Source organism: Thermobia domestica, chromosome 1 (assembly GCF_964235325.1).
Source record: "Thermobia domestica chromosome 1, izTheDome1.hap1.1, whole genome shotgun sequence".
In the NCBI taxonomy this organism is placed as follows: domain Eukaryota; kingdom Metazoa; phylum Arthropoda; class Insecta; order Zygentoma; family Lepismatidae; genus Thermobia; species Thermobia domestica.
Window position 1 is genome coordinate 192,899,140 of NC_137454.1, and position 14,663 is coordinate 192,913,802.

The 14,663-nt window shown below is 34.5% G+C and overlaps 1 protein-coding gene across 5 annotated transcripts in view; it reads right to left on the reverse strand.

The window, feature by feature from the left end:
- The window catches only part of LOC145692382 (fibroblast growth factor receptor 3-like), a 186,955-nt gene that overhangs the window by 123,366 nt on the left and 48,926 nt on the right, over positions 1-14,663 (reverse strand). The window contains exon 2 of one of the 5 annotated variants that reach the window (XM_081767687.1): positions 13,169-13,333. The exons of the other annotated variants lie outside the window; for them this stretch is intronic. The gene's annotated coding sequence lies outside the window, so the exon portion shown is untranslated. The remainder of the gene's footprint in view (positions 1-13,168; positions 13,334-14,663) is intronic. 5 annotated transcript variants of the gene reach the window in all.

Sequence of the window (14,663 nt, forward strand, 5' to 3'; positions counted from 1 at the left end):
AAGGTCCGACCCAACAGCAGACAACCCTTAAATCCGCCCATGCTCAAAACACGACATTTATGTATGCATTAATGGAAAAGAATACATACATATACCTAAAAAAGAAACAATTCAATATGGAACATCAAAATATAAAATAGATAACTTCTTTGAAGACACCTCATTTTAAAAAACAAAAGGTACGAAAAAGATAACAAAAATGTCGGTGTTGTTAACTTAGAAATTATTTCTACATAAGAAATAAAATCTTTTTACGTGCAAAGCTATTCATCAATTACTTTGTATAAAAATGGATTTATTAAAGGTATTTAGCATCTACTTTTCAATGAAGGTATTTATCATCTACCTTCCAGTGATGGTATGTTTCAATAATTGAAAAACCAGAGGCGGTATGGCATACCACCGCATACCGTCTCACTTCGACCACTGGATATTAAACTAGGTAACATTTCATCTTCAATTTGGAGAGTTGGCGTATCATTGTACTTTAATCACATATATTTTGTAGGAAATTAATAAGCATTGTACTGGTGTTGTTGTTAGATATCATCATCATCATCATAGGTATTCAGGCATTATTGCTAGGTCACTTGCCACAAATGAGAAGCTTCTATGCTCCATTGTCTTCTTCAGCTAACCTCTTTGGCTTAACGTACATTATTTTTGTTTTAATACCGTCCATCAATTGTAGTCTCCTTTGTCCCCTCCCTCTCTTTCCTGCCACCATACCCTCTAGCACGTCCCTCATGATACAGTGTCTTCTTACCCAATGTCCCAACCAGTTTCTCTTCCTCTTCTCAATAATATCTAAAATAATTCTTTTCTCCCTCACCATTTCTAACATCCTCTCACTGGTTTTCCGCTCGGTCAAGTTCATTTGCTCCATTCTTCTCCACACCCACATTTCAAAAGCTTCCAGTTATTTCTCACCATTTTTGCGTAATGTTCATGTTTCTGTCCCATACAATACAATACAGTAGTACTCCACATCAAGCAATTTGCGAACCTTTTTCTCAACTCTTTATGCATGGTCTCACAAAATATACTTTTCTTCTTCTTAAAAGCTGCTTCCGCCATTCCTATACTTACTTTTATTTCACATCAGATAAGCTCAAGTTAATTTAAGCCTATAATATGACAATGTTGTCAATGTTTTCTTGTTAACTTTCCTTGCAGATTTGAAAGTTTATACGTGTTGGAACTTTAAAGTAACTCAACAATAAATGACGATCCGTTTATATTCATAGGTGACCCATTACTGTGTTTGGTGGCATATGCAACGTTCTGTTTCTAATAATCTGTACTTTATCTTCTTTTCTCCGTTAAATCATAGTTATTAGTTATTTTATGCACTATATATAATATTTGGGTCATTGAAGTACATTTTTATCTTCAATTTTTCATGAAGATCAAAATAAATAACTAAGTAAAACAAGGGCGTCATTTTGGGAGGTCAGAGGAGCAAATGCCCTCCTGAGTTATACATATTAGTCAATAGTGAAACTCTACTTCAATAGTAGAGAATGTTATGCCTCCTCCCCCCCCCCCCAGCGAAACCTGAAATAACGATACTAAAACAAAATAATAATAAAGTACTTCAGGTAATGCTACCACCATTATCATAAGGTATCTCGTATTGTTAATTTCTCGGAAGAATTAACGAAATGCATAGGAAACACTCTAAATAGCTGCAATATGTTTTTAAGTTCCGACTGTCGCCCTTTAGGAGTCCAGTCATAAGCACTGAATAGCAAATTTAGTAAATGTAAGGCTATCCTGACCTAGGTCAAACATAGTTCCATCTAGTCTACTTAGACATATAGCAATGTCATAGATTAATGGCATGCTCTACTACATATAGGATAGACCTACATTTGCATCGCATGGATTTCGATATAGAACGTTTAGCATCACATAAAAAATAAGAGATCATTTTTTTTTTTTTACCGGTAATAACAGCTTTCACAAATTAATATTTTATTTTACCAAATCTGTCATTACATCAAAAATGACTTCAATTTTACGAAATCCTTTATAAAAGGATAAAAATTATGAAAACTTGAGTAAAAACCTAAAACAGTGTCTTTAAAGTAACATCTGAAAGGTAAACATACTCCTCTCATACCATTGTGAACGTTATTTATTCAAATCGCTTGGCAACTTTGGCAAGGAGAATTAGGACTATGATTTACAACGATTGGAATCCGCCCTAATAATTATGGCATTAGGTTGGCAACATTGTTTCAAGACAAAAGGCAACTTCGACGCCTACTTTATGAATCAGCAAACATATGGCTCTGATGATGCTGACTTGTCTTCTTAGGGGGAAATAAAATGCAACGAGGCGCCTTAATTCCAAGACCCACACACAGCTTTCACTTTTTTGCGTTTCGTGTCCTAGAATGTTTCCAACAAAACAAAAAATAATAATAAATAACAACAGAACCACTTTCTTTGGAGAATGTTTGTTCTTTTTGATACTCATTCATATAGAAGTGATTTATAGCAGGCGCCATGAACAAGTGCATTGCATGATAATAATATAATGCGTTGCGGTCACTGGATGAAATAGTTTCGGCTCGTGCCCCAGTCAGCTCCTTCTAAAGTTACCGAAAGCAAAATGAGTACTTTAGAAAGAACGCGAGAAACGCACGTGAATACTTAGAAAGAAGGCACTTCTTTGGAGAGATCACTGACGAGGAATGTACAGTACTTGCAGTTATATCCACTAGAAACATATTAATATTGTAATTCTTGTTGCAACCATATTTCACTTTCTGTTATACACAATATTTCCTAATATTACCCAAGTGTCACAGATGCTGACAATATTATTTAATGAATGGATTGTTTCAATTTGTTGCATTTACTCTTAATAATAAGTCCTCACGCTAATAGATGTCGCTACCTGTGTTATCTTCTATCTGACGTTAATAGATGTCGCTGGTGTGCAGGTGATTTTTCCAATTTGAAATCTTTGTGACTATTTAATTATTTTAAAATACGACAAGGTTCGTAACTATATCTAAGTTGGAGCATTAATATGTGTAGCCGCATATGGGTTGCTGGACAAACTAATAAATAAATAAGCAAATTTGTTAAATGTAAACGATTAGATCTTTTAACTATTAGTATTCAGTGGGCTGATGCTTCCAGTGCAACAAGTCCGATCTAGAGCAAACTGACGGTTGTCACTTTGGGTACCGATCGCCAGATCAAACAACTGGCGACAAATTACTGAGGAGACACGTTGTCTTAGTCACTAATGCATCTACTTTCTAGTTCTTGCTGATGGGGGGGGGGCTCTCATTTCATCATTGTCCAAATATGGCTGAGGGGTTCACCATTGTCAAGTGAGTGCCTGAGAAGAGCTGACGGCGTAATAAGACGAAATAATTGAAATTCTTTAACAGACAATGAAAATAAGAAAATTTCCATAGCATGCTTACAGCTTATGGCATCAGGACCAAGATTCATTAAAAGGAAACTGTTTATTTTATCATGATTAGTAACGGCGCCAATGCTGGAGGGCCGCCGCCAATGCTCATGTGGGCTCCTGCATTGTATTTATGAATATACGAGTACAATATTTCGCATAATTTCAATTCAATTTGTCTTATGATCCTCATATATGCCTTCTGCAACCAAACACACATCTGAATGCTTCCCCCCCCCCCCGCAAAGTTACAGAGAAATCGGCGCTCTTGATGATTAGGTCTTTCACAGTTTAGCTTCTAGTAGTATACATCAATATTTCATTCTATACATTTGAAAACTTGATATATATATACATCTCTTGCATTTTAGTCACAGAAGTATCGAATGAAATGAGTAACTATTATTTACGAGTTCTTTCCCATTTTTGTTGTACAGCATACAGTATCAAACCAACCTCACCCAAGTGAAGAACTACTGTCGGAAAGGCGCTTCTTTTGATACAATGAGGGTTAATAACATTCAGCTACGTATATTATTGATGACTATTGTTACTGGAGAGAAATCTCCAGGAAGGAATACAAAATTAACACCTGATGGAAGGGGGAGAAATAAATATGTATTCATCTTTCATTCTGTCCATAAACTCGTTGTCAACGTACCTGACCCATTGTTTTTCTTTGTTCCATTCATACAGGATGCTATATTTAATATCAGAATACATTATGATTGCATGACTAACATACGAAACCATAGCTCATACGTCTTCATTCAAAATATGATTTCTGTTTCTTTGCTATCCTAATAATGAACGTATTTGCTTTACAGGGTGAGCATGTGGATGTATGTCTTCCGGTATGTAATGCTAGCACTTTCTTGTTCCTAACCAGGGATGTTTCAAGGTAACAGCGAATTCATCCGCCGCGCGGGCCCATTCTCTTACTTTTAACCGAACAAAATCTCAATGCTCGACATAGACGGGTTAACATAGCACTGATATTACTCGATGCAAAATATTTTACGTTAGTACTACGACGAACTTATACGAAACTAATTACATTGATAACTCTTACTTAATTTAGAATGTCATTTTATTTATTTATTTTTTTTTTTAAGTATTGATCTTTGTTTTATTTCGTTACTAAGTTGAGTTACTCACTTTTATGGAATTAATATTAATGTGAGTAGTTACTCTCCTCAAGCCTTCGGCTCGTTCGCTACTTAGATCTCACAGAAAGAAATACAATGGATCCACTACATTGGATGGCTGGATCAATGGAGAGCTTTTGTGAGTGCAGCATTGAACCTCCGGGTTCCATAGGCCATGGAGTTAGTTTATGCTAAAAATAGGCAGATTTCATTGTAGTTGACGCACATTATATTGCTACGATTATTGTATTATTACTTCTCCATAGGTGATTTTGTAAGGGTAAGTTAACTTCTGACATACTATTCTTCTTTATGAACTAATAGATTTTACCTGTAAAAATTCATCAACATATATTACCATACTCTTAATTAGTGATGAATTCAACGACATTTTCGTCCAGGAGAAATATGAACCCTACAAGAGAGAAGAAATGTCTTCCTGTAAGAATTTTTGCTTCTATACTGCTTCTTGGTTCAAATATCCAAATTTTACCCCGAAAGGAATTCGTTTCCTTCCAAAGGAACCCACATTTCCTCATTAACGAATCCTCGCTCTCAATCAAGATAGCAATATACTATTTGTAGTAATTCATAAACGGTGTCGAATACTTACTTTTATTTACCCCGTTCATTTATATGGGGGTTCATTTTTCTTCGAAGTGAACTGGAATTTTAATACTTTGATTTTACTCATTTCCTCTTCAAATCTTCTTATGTACCTTACTTAGTAAAGTTAAATATTATGATATACATACTTTTAAAATTTATTAATCAAGTTTAATATAAGTAAAATTAATACATAAATTATTAAGTGCAGGACAATAGACCAACTCCGTTATTAGGAAAGATACGATAACAATGGAAAGAGAAGAGAGTCGCTCAAAATGTGTAGTTTTCATTTTAAAATGGTGAAATTTTCCCATAAAATGGTGGACTCCAGTGCCCTTAAATTCCGTTCGAACAGCTAGTTGAACTGGAAATTTACTTTTTCACTTAACATAGCGTGCCTTACCAGTATGAAGCCTAACGGCTGGTAAAATTGGAGAAAGTCCATGATTTTAGAGTGAAAACCATATATTTCCTACAACTTTCTTCTTTTTCCATTCTTAATTATCTTCGCCCATAACGGGGTTGGCTTATGGTACATAACTTTTGATACATCCGGTATTATGCAAATTCATTTTCAAAATGCAATGGGTATTTTACTAGATTCGAAGAAGTCAGTAAAATCACACCATTAAAGTTTAAGATCATTTCAAAGAAAACAAAAATAATGTCCCGTTTAGATCAGTTGCGTAAAACATAATGGTGGGGTATGTATTCGATTAATTTCTACGATGGTTTGAATAATTTGAGAACATACTGTGATGTTCCAGTGTTCGTAGTTTGAGGGAATTTCCCTAATCTAGGGAAATTTCGTAGGTAAATTTAATAAAAGGGGAATTTTTCGTTAAAACGTGCAAAGTCAGTGAAATTTTTTGCACTGACTGATTGGTTAATATAAATGCTTAAACTTCTCTTTATTCTTCAGAAACAAACCTGTACAACAGCAATAGATTGTGTGTGTGTGTCTGTCTGTATATTCAAAGAAGCATAATTTGCAACCATTGTCAACTGAATGTTTTTCTTTAGTTGTAAAAAAAAAAAAAAAAAAAAAAACGCAAAATGAAAGAAAATCTTCAAGTTTTACGTCCCATGGTAATGCCGGCTAGGTTAATGGAGACGGTGATGATAAGAAATGAGTGGAATGTTGGATTTAAGATAGTGGGAGAAAACCGAAGAACTTCGAAAAAACACGCACACGGTGTTTGTTCACCACAAAGTCCACTTGGTACGAGCTGGAATTAAATCAAGAACCCCATGCACCAGATGTGAACACTCTAGCACTGAGCCACCGCGGTCCCTTGTAAAAAATTACGGAAATATTTATTTTTTTTAAAAAAAAAAGAAGTAAAAGCAAATTAATACAACAAATATGGTTAACAATTCCTTTAATATAGCTAAATTAATCTTATCACATAACTTCCGTCATAGGAATTGGACACTTAACACACTAGGGAAAAATTTAATAAGAAAAGGGAAAAAAATTGAGTCAGTTGAGAGAAATTTTCGTGTTCTCAACTATGATGTTCTCAACTTCGATGGATATACTCTGAACGGCAACACAAGTCCACAATACAAATTGTTCTATATTCCAACTGAAATGAATATCAAAGAAAATTAGAAAGAAAGGAAAGAAAGTGTCAGCGATTGTGCGTATAATATTATATTGTTCGAGATGCTAACAATACTCTAACGATCGCTAATTACCAATGAAAGGAATGTACCGAGCACTATTTGTCGAAACTGAAACCGGTTTTCATATTTAAAAAAAAAAAAAGAAAAAAAAAACAGAATCCGTATTAATTTTTATGACCAACACACAGCATGCAGAAACAAACTGTGAACTACCATAGAAGAAAAATACAGCTAAGCAACTTCGTAATAAATAGAATACATACAACATAAAAAATATACGTTTTTTTGAAACACAGAGAAACAAAGAAAGCACACGCCTTGTTTATAACATTAGTAAATAACAAGGTCAATACAAATATGGCAGCTCCTTTAATTCTTTTTGAATGTCTTTCTATGTGAGAGAGAAAAAGAGCATCTAACTCTCACGGACAAATTAAATGGATATTCACAGTGCAAAACCCTGTTTCAAATAGTTACCAACAAGTATCTAAAATGTTACTAGATATGCTTTAATAAATATTACATAATTGACGCATATATGTTAAGACATTCTGAAAGTGGGTGTAATAGCAAAGAAAAACGAAAGCGTTTATATACGTAAACAAAAAAAGTTTGATGCCTCTACTGTGTCTACGTACAATGAAGGAAGTGTCTTTTGAAAACGGGTGTGTAACATCCTTAAAAATAAATAAATAAATAAATAAATAAAAATAAAATGGACACGTGCTGACTGACATTATTCGCTAGTGAAACTAACACCTACTTCAGAAATGAAAATCTAAAAATAAAGCAGTAACAACTAGACTCTTTGTTTTTTATGCAATAATGAATACAGAACTTAGGTTTCCGTTTCTTGAGAGTAACAGAAAGGAGTTACAGGAAGATATAGCGTTTTAAATGCAATTTGAAAAGGGTAATTGAAGTTACGTTTGGAATTCAATCATAAGGGATTAATTTTAAGTAGTTTAGTTTCTTAAACACACTTTCATATATTTACTCTGTCTGTCCGTGTATCCGGAGGACACAAACTCTCAAGAACTACTTGGATTACCACCAATTTTGACCAGGATGTTGAGGGTCAAAAGATACGAATCTAGTTTCTTGATCCATCCAATTGATCCCAAAATATGGACAATCAAAAATCGGCACATCATGTATTTCTGAGGGAGTAATTATAGATATTATCCTCGTTTGATAGACTGCCCACGGTGTTGTTGAGATTAACGGGTTAGTATAATGCTCAGGATACAAAGTAGTAATCTGTCCGTGGAATACAATGCTAAATAGAACTCTAAATGACTTTCTACTCTACAAATCTAAAACTTTAACTATTTTCTATTTTCAAATATTCATTAGTCTTAACCTATACTTAATTTTAAGTCGAGGTACAATGCTATATTTAAGCCTAGAATTTGTAAAATTTAATTTGTTAAGGCGTTAGATTTACCAAAAATTAAGCCAAAACTCCTTCCCGCGATGTAGCTACATTGTGGCACTGATAGTTAAAAAAAAAAAAAAATCCTCTAACGAATAATTTATAGACAATGAAGAACATAAAATATTTAGAAAATGAGCGGGATACTATTTTCAAAATGTTAAATAATCTAGTAATTATTTTCTAGACTTTTCGTATAGTGCAGGAATTTGAGTAGCGAATAATCACGCCATTAGAAACTATCAACCCAGATTGCAAGTTTATAAGAACACATTTGGAAATAGTTGTTAGTTGAAAATGAAAATGAAATCTTTCAGTTTTACATCGCACGATTATACCCTTTTAGGCTAAGGGAAACTAATGATTAAGACTAGTGAGTGATGGTGGAATGATAATGTGGGAAATAATGGGAGTACCTCTAGAAAACCCACGAATACAGTGTTCTCCATCAAAAACTTACTTGGCCGAAGATCAAATCAGGGACCACATGCATCAGAGGTAAGCTCTTTACCACCGAGTCACCATGGCCCCAGTTCTTAGTTGAATAAGTTGAATATGATTTTGCTCATTTTCAATCTGGCTCATTTCTTTATTTTTTTTTTTTTTAAATTACATTTAAGTTATTCGCTAAATTCAAAACCAAGAAATAGATCTGAGTGTAGTGAAGATCCTCAAGTTTAACCAACAACAATCAAAACATTTGCTGTTCATGAACTGAACATTCATATTCGAAAAATTCACAAAAAACGCAGAAATATTCCCGTTTATTAATCTTGTAGTTGCTTGGTTGAGTTAGAGTTTAGCGTTCCTTTCAGCAGCGAGGCTATTTGAGACGTTGATCAAGAGCTTAACGTGAGATCTGAACAACATGAGCTCTCGCAAGGGATCGAACCGGGTCATCTGCACCAAAGGCGCCTTCGGTAAACATATAGCAACAAGGGAGCTCTTAAGTAACTGTATACAGGGTGTCTCAAAAGTCATCTGACATAGGGTAATTCTGCTATTATAAGAGTTATAACAAAATGTAAGAGGGGTAAACGTCTCTAAATATGATGTTTTCATCTAAATTGTAGGATTTTCTACACTCTTCATGTGCCCAATGTTTAATGAAATTGCAACGTTGCCATTTACCTGGACCCACAACATAAGCGAATAAAGTTACTGTCTTTTACACTAACGTGTAGATCAGCGTTTCCTAACCTTTTTCAACTTGCGGCACACTACAGGTGTAACTTGAATTCTCGCGGCACACCCATATTATATATTATATATTATTATTATTATTATTATTATTATTATTATTATTATTATTATTATTATTATTATTTGTAAATATAAAATACCGTGGTATTTTTCTGTGATTACTGATCTCCTTCTTACAGAGAAGAAAGCTCGATCACTGGTTTTCTCCCGTAGTAAATCATTATGCTTATTTTTCATTCTAATTTTAAAATAGAAAACAATTGCAGTGAAATATAGGACTCGGGTTTTTAAAAATCCACTTTCTCTGTCCAAAACTGTATCTAACCTTTCACTAAAAAGGAAGATCACTAAATAACGAACAAATAAACAAATCTCCTGTAACTTTAAAACACAAATGTAGGTCATTTGTATGCATGTTTGCTTTGCTGAATTTATTGAATGATATGTTAAAATTTCAAGTTACGAAATAGTCTGCAACAATAAAGAACCAATAATGGTTATGACAATGATAAATACGTTTTTCAACATTAAAAATGTACAGAAAAGTATGAAACTTAAAATTGTAGATTTATAGTAGGGGTTCATAGTAATGTGAAATACAAATATACATTTTCCCCTATGTCTTGCAATTTGGTTCCTAGAGAATTAATAATTTGTTTCGATTTCCTCGCGGCACACCAGCGGACCATTCGCGGCACACCAGTGTGCCGCGGCACACCGGTTGGGAAAGGCTGGTGTAGATGGCCAGCCCCCATTCATCATACTCTTACAAAATTTATCCACCTCCCGGTAAATGACAACATTGCATTTTCATTTAACACTGGGCGCATAAAGAATGTACAGCCCAAACTGCTTGTCCGATTTTGTTTTTTTAATCCTTCACTTTAGATTGAAAACATCATATTTGGAGACGGTTTGCCCTGTTACATTTAGTTGTAACTCTGATAATAACAGAGTTACCCTGTGTCAGGGGACTTTTAAGACATCCTGTACAAAAGGCAAAACTAAGCTTTCTTCCTTAATCGTTTACAAATACTGTTTAGACTATTTCGCTCAAGAAGGTTAAAAACTACTTCTTCAGAAACATATTGCATTGGACTGTCAGATCATTCCTTCATCCGTCATGAAAAGAATATCGTCGTACATATCTATAGCAAGTTTATGATTAGCTAATAACACATCGCTTCTTATATAGAGTAGGCCTATATTTCGTTAAAGGCCAATAAAGTACTTGAATGTTTTCACGGAGATTTTACTCTCTGACATTCTAATTATATATCGTCATGGTTTTAGTCACTTCTATCTATACAAGAAGATGGATTCCGTGTAATCATGCCAGCTTTTCTCTCTCTCTTTTTTTTTTTTTTTTTTTTTTTTCACCATTGTCCGACGCGACGAACTGCGTGCAGGAATTGTGTAAGAAAGAAAAAAATACCAATAAAAGCTGAAAAAAAAGAGTGTTTGTTAGCGCAAGTAATCACACAGTATCCCCTTAATCAAACACCAGCTCATTGCAATCCATCTACTCCTCCAGCATTTCGTGTGAGAGGGTGGTTGAAATGGGCAGTTTATTCTTGGTATACATTCTATTATTATGTGTGTGTGTGCTCTGCTGAGATGATGACTGGCTGTAGCTGGTTGCTTGCTTGTCAAATGGTGCGGAGGAAATGGATAGAGACATCAGAATGATGGTAGGGAAGAGAACGTCGTCTCCTGCATTTGGTGTTGATTCAAACTTCAAGCAAGTTCCTCGTATTTATCCTTAGCTACCCAAGTCACGTGACCGGATACGTCAAGATTGAATGCACGTGACTCGATGTTCAACTTTCAAAAAGAGACATAGAGACAAGAAGAAAACTATGCCAACTCTACAGATTTTAATAGTTTTCCATTTTAAAAATAGTTAAGAAGAGATCTCTGGATTCACACTTATTATTTTTACAAACTTTAAACTAGGAAAGGATAAAAAATGTAGCTACTAAAATTTGGGGATTCGTAGTGGTCTAGGTACAGAAAGCACTATGAAAAAAAATGGTCGATTTATTTTTAATATTGTTTATTTATAGCAGTGTGGTTCAACAAGTTTTCAATTATCATGTTATACAGGGTTCATTGGTTTATGGAGACAGCATTAACCAATGATTTTGGTGTATCTGCATAATTGCTACGAAGCGCAACAGAACTAAACTAGCACCAAGTTGGAAAATCGAAGAAGGAATGGATGTGGCATTAAATAAAATTAAATAAAAATGTTTTAAAAACTTGCTTGCTTTTAGGAAAACTAAAAATGGATCAAAAGATTGCGATTTTGACGAATAATTAGTTTTTGAATCAGGGCCATAAAATTTTTGAACGGCCTCTAAATCGAGTTTTCGTATTTTCTACGGAACAAGCACATCATACTGAGTTCTGGTTTGGCTACACTAGATGTAGTTCTCCAGATATAAAGCCTACTAGAAAATTTTTGATTGAAATATATTGGATCTTTTGATGCAATAATAAACACAGACAAATTGTATTAAAAAGTTTTAAAAAATAATTTTCAAGAATCTTGCTCATTTTCTTTTAAATCTATGTATGCTGACTGCATGGCGAGCGCTTTCATATACATTAAATTTATAAATTTTTAAATTCTCATATAAATAAAGTAATTATCATGCAAAATATTTCAAAGTAAAGAAATAAGTGAAATAAATGAATAATGAAGAACAACGCTCTTGGCGTTGCCCCTGTCTAAATGGGTGAAATAATTAAATAGTAAAGAGTAAGGCCTTGGCGTTCCTCCTGTCAATATACAGTAAGTATATGAGAGTGATTCTATTTTTAAGCGTTTTCTGTTAAACTTCCTGTGTATTAGATAACTATGCTTTACTCAACAGTAAAGCGGGTTGCGCTATGAAAAGGCTGCAATCGACCAAGAGTTAAGATCAAACAAGAGATCTAACTTTTTAAAATTTTTTTTACAAGCAAAAATGGAATATTGTATTGTCACCCGATTTATGTCGCAGTGCAAACTTTCATGATTGTAGGACGTCGGGAAATGAGAAATTAAAATTAAAAATTTTGATCTTTCGGTTCAATCGTTTTAAGTTTAAAAAAAACATGTAAATAAAAAGAGAGAAAAAACAAAAAGGACAGAAGAAAAGAAAAATCACACTCGTTCCTTTAAAGAAAAGAGACACAACCCAAAATCATCCAAGTCTTCACGAAATCGAGTTGAAGATTGGCGCTGCTGCATATAAACATGGGTGGACAGATTACACAATTGCTTTCTGGTGGTGATGAAGGAAATATTTTCACATGCAATGTTTTCACAAAGTTCTCCTGGTCTTTAGGACCATTTTCAACATCAAAGATCATTTTTGAGTTATGTCACTTTTTATTTATTTATTTATTTATTTAAAGGAACAAAGTTATCCTTACTTATTTTTCTTCTTTCTTTGCTGAACTACAAATACTGTGTGCCTACAAACAGAACATACTCGCAGTGCTAACATTGCGATATAACCAGCCAGTAAGGCCCGCAGGATGTTTTCCAGCAGGGAAGGGGCAAAAGATCGACCACAAGCGAACTCGCGAACAGACACGCCCATCTTGATGCACACAATATTTCATGTAAGAAACAATTGTTTCCGCACATTGCATCATTTTATTAACATAGTGTAGTGTATCAGCAACCAAATCTAATATGTTTTGATATGTACTTACAAGAATCGAATCCCTTTAGAAAATCCATCGCCCCTTGCTTCACTCTGAGGGCCACTATATATCTAGCTATTATGATGTGACTTCTTTTTTGTGATGTATGAATATGAGGTTCTAAAGTAATCGTCACTTACGCAACTGGACCAGCCAGAACACTTCCCAACTTACCTATAAGAAAGAACAAACAAATATTCTAAACGCACATTCATAACCGTTTCACGAAATGTATTAAAGGACAAAAGTTACAATTCATATTGATATCTTTTAAGATACGGATACCACTCGTTTTACAAGGTACATTTGAGCATAATACGTAAGTGATCCAAGTAACAGAAAACTGACACAATTCAAAACCATCAACTTTTCAGGAGAGCGAGTTGAATATTTGCACTGCTGCAATTAACTGCAAATGACACAACTGCTTCTACAGGCGGCAAGTATCTTTGCCTGCAACGCTTTTACACAACAATATACTACTCTTTAACTTTAATACAACCTCAACATGATATGTCAGCAAGGGTCATTTTCAAGTTGTCATTTACTTTTCTATTAAAGGAGCGATTTACTAAGTTGCGCAACACGCCTTTCTGGACAAATATTTAATTTGACTTGGTTTTGAGTTTAGCCTCCCTTTCAGGAGCCAGGCTATATGAAGTGTGAACTTACAGCTTAATGTGGGATCAGAACCACATGGACTCCTGCCGGGAATCGAACCTGGATCTAATACGTCAAAGGAGCGTACGCTAATCGCTTAGCCACGAGAGAGCTCTTTTTTTCTGGGCAATAGTTACAACTTTCTTTATGAACTATGCTGAACAACTTTACAAAACTCACTTGTAAGAGTGGACAATAATTAAAAGCTTATTGATACAGCAAAGAAGTTTCATATCGACGAATTAATTATATGACTAGCTGAAATGTCTGTTCTTCGTACGGGGAGGATAAGGTTAATGCAAAATATTTGAAAGTAAAAAAATAAAAAAATAAATAACAAAGAGTAACGCCTCGGTGTTCCCCCTGCCAAGATAAGTTAAAATATTAAAAAAAAAAAAAAACAACGTCTTCGCTGACTGTAAATATGAATGTAATAAATACATAATAAACAGCAACGCAGGCGTTCCCCCTGCCAGTTTCCATGTCTCTTCTAACCTAAACTAGGTCTTAAATGTCATTGGGCCTATCACTATAGCCAGCTTAACGATCCCGAAAACTGTGGATTCGACACTACTTGTAATATTGGTTGTTTTCGATTATTTTTGCATGTCAGCCCTTCTCATCCTTAAAACGGGAATTGGGTTGGGCTAATAGCAAACACTGACAATATCCGTGTATGTGGGTGACCAATCATTCCATTCTCCGGATATTTATCCTCTGCTATTATATAAGCCCGTACGACAAATACCCAATGCTGATTGCACAGAGACAAGGCGTTTTAAGAAATAACAAGAAACGTCAATAAACTTTGATACTCCCTCGCCAATCCCCTCGAGCCGAAAAT